Genomic DNA, 3,291 nt, shown 5'->3' on the forward strand with positions numbered 1-3,291 from the left:
ATTTAATAGGATCTTAGCTCTAAAATTATGATTTTAAATGCATCTTTATGGAAACAAAACTACGTATTAATTTAGTGAATCATCTTATGACTATTGATTCTGCATTCCAAGATAGAAGGCTTTCAGTGTGGTTTAAGTGTTTATTTCAAGGCTTGCATGAAACAGAACATTCTAATCCAAATAACAGAATTATAGAGAGTATTTAGTCATTTGCATTATCAATGTAGTGCCTGGAAGTTTGAGATGAGTTGAAATTGGCCATGCAAATGAAAACTAGCTTAGCTAACATTAACAATCATTAAAGGGTGAAAATGACCTTAATTTCTAAAAAGAAAGGACATATTTAATGATCCCCTATTAGCTAACTTCCATTTTATACAATTACACGGGCACCTCCAGTCACAGAAGATACTTGGTATGGCTGAACAATTACCACTCTCAGGTGAAAAGTATTTGATGTTGCATGTTTCCTTCATTTAAATAGTTTTTTTTTTTAATTCCAAGAGATGAAAAGACAAAGCTAAAAAGCATTCTCTTAAAATTCCACCCCAATTAGTAGGATTAGAATATTAATGCCAACAAGCTATAAAACAACAGGATCTTCTTACACAGCCACTTTACAGGAAAAGCAGAGGACCAGAGACCTACAACCAAGATATGTTTTCTCATGACCATGGAGACATTGCAACGGCTTTGTACTCTTCAGGTATTAACTGATGACAATTAAACATTTAGACAAGTGTAGATTATTTCATATACACCCGATCTAAAATGGTTAAAGGAGAGGCACTGAAATGTTTAGATTTCAGAAATTGCATTGTGAGGCCAAATGTGAAATGTTAATATCCCAACGTAAATTTAAGATACTCTTAAGAGTTACTTAAAATAATATTTCTAATTATCTTTTCATCCTTGACACAAATAATAAAAAATATGCTCTTTTAAATTGTTTTTGACAGCCTATGCCTATGGCTTTCACATGCATCTGAACTTTTTTTTAAGTCCACAAAAAAATTTTATTAACTCAGTAAATGAAGACCCAGTCACTTTGCATGTCAAACCCCCTCAAAAGGATGGGGTCGGGTTAGGGAGAAACCTGGTGTAGGAATATCTCCTATCCCTCAACAGAGAAGACTCGAGGGAGGAAGAGGGGCTATGCAAATAGGTTGCCAAAGGTGGGAAAGAAAGGGAGTATTAGGTCAGGATGACAGCCGAAGAGGAAGAGGAGGATGGAGAGGGTGAGGGATCTGTTGAAGACCCAAGAAACAAAGAGGGCTGGGGCTAGGGAGCCAAAGGAGGTGGGAAGTGTGGTCCTAGAGCCCAGAAGTGGGGTCCATTCTGAAGCAGGGTGGCCCCTTGGGCCCCCTTCCCCATGACCCACTTGCCCCTGAGTTCCTTCCTCCAGCTCCTCCCCACCAGGATCCCGACGAACAGGCTGCTTGCAGATAGGGCAGGTCTTCTGGGTCTTAGTGAGCCACGGGTCCACACAGCAGCCGTGATAGGCATGAGCACAGGGAAGTACCTTCAGCCTGTCCCCATCCTCATATGCATCCATGCAGATAGCACAGACATCATACTGGTCTCCCTTCTGAGAGTCACGTGTAGGAATCTGTTTCAGTTGCTCTTTGGTCAGTGGTTTTCTCTGGCGCTCTTTCTGGAGCTGAATACAAGGAACTCTCAACATTGCTCCCATGCCCCAAATTAGCACTCCCAAAATCCCCGAGAAAAGGATGAGGCAATAGGCCAAGAGGAATCCATCATGTGGGACCAAAAGCACCTGAGCCCCCTTCTGGTAGACAAAGAGGTCATGCAGGTACTTAGAGCTCCTCTCGCTGATAAACACAGATGGGATCCAGATCTGCTGCTGGATTTCCTCATTATTCCACAGCATGCTCAGAAGTTCATTGGAATTCACATTGTGCACCACAGCTGCACCATACCCAGCCTTCTGAGCATTTAGGACTTTGAGGTCAAAGTTGCAGTCAAATCTTGGAAGCAGTGCAATGAAAACTGACCCACTGACCCGGGCTGAGGGTGGTGGAGCAATGGGGCTGCAGGCGTTGGCTGGGCGAGCCTCCACAAGGAACCCCTTAATTCCCTCCCGGCTCAAGGCAGCCCCAAAGAGAGCTGGGAGGTCTGCAAAGTCCATGCTGCCGTTGTGGTCTGAAGTCGCTCGAATGAGCCCCGTGACAGGAGCCGCTCCTCACAGCACAGTAGCCACAACCGCAGGAAGACGGAGGGCCGCAAGGTGCATGGCAGCATTGGGGGAAAGGCTGAGAAGGCCACGTCTTGGTGGCAGACGCAGAAGCGGAGTTCTGAGCCCTCTCCCCCTTTCTTCGGGATCCCAGAGGTCCAACCACCCCCAGGTGCTACTCTGCAGCTACATGGGGGTATAGGGAAGGAACCCCAGCTCTAACTCGTTTAGTGGAGCTAGGAGAAAGACGTTCATGTACCCTTTTCCGGTAAACAGATAAAACAGGAAAAGAGGACAGGGGCAAGCACAGGTGACAGAAAATCTTCTGGAAGAGCTGGGGAGCTCGAGGAGGTGGGACTTCCAGCCAGGTGGGCAGTTTTCCTATCCCCGGGCAAAGGGCTTCGGTAAAGAAAGTCAGGCTGCTTCCGGCATTGTACACTCAAGATGCAGCACTTCTGGTCCTCTCTTCCTTCCTCTTGCTGCTGCTGCTGCCACTACAGCCATGGTACCTTCAGGTCTCGTGAGAGTGCTCGCCACACTTCTGCCCCATCAGCTGAAATCTTTCAGAGTTTGTCTCCAGAGACCTCCTAACTCTGGTTTAGCCTGGCTCACTCGATCTTGCATGAAAACAAGCCAAAGGGAGAAATTTCTAGCAGATTTTTTTTTTTTTCGGTACGCGGGCCTCTCACTGTTGTGGCCTCTCCCGTTGTGGAGCACAGGCTCCGGACGCGCAGGCTCAGTGGCCATGGCTCACGGGCCCAGCCGCTCCGCAGCATATGGGATCTTCCCGGACCGGGGCACAAACCCGTGTACCCTGCATTGGCAGGCGGACTCTCAACCACTGCGCCACCAGAGAAGCCCACAGATTATTAATTTTGATGTAAGTTTTATGGCAGTTGATTCTAACTAAGAATGTGTACCAGTATCTACAAGTGCAAGTCCTTTGTTGTCCTATCTCCCAAACAAGTAACTGACATCTGAGATAATTCACAAATGCTGCCATTATGATACAGATAACCAAGGATCATCTGTATTAAAAGCATTTAACATTTTAATCATTTTATCTCAGTGACCCAATACAGTCTTTTAAACTAATA

At 45.9% G+C, this 3,291-nt stretch overlaps 1 pseudogene; it reads right to left on the reverse strand.

Annotated features, from left to right (window-relative positions):
- Positions 1-1,194: 1,194 nt before the first annotated feature.
- On the reverse strand, positions 1,195-2,254 carry LOC112397518 (E3 ubiquitin-protein ligase RNF167 pseudogene; annotated as a pseudogene).
- Positions 2,255-3,291: the final 1,037 nt, after the last annotated feature.

The sequence above is a fragment of the Neophocaena asiaeorientalis genome, unplaced genomic scaffold (assembly GCF_003031525.2).
Source record: "Neophocaena asiaeorientalis asiaeorientalis breed wild unplaced genomic scaffold, Neophocaena_asiaeorientalis_V1.1 scaffold10, whole genome shotgun sequence".
Taxonomy (NCBI): Eukaryota; Metazoa; Chordata; class Mammalia; order Artiodactyla; family Phocoenidae; genus Neophocaena; species Neophocaena asiaeorientalis.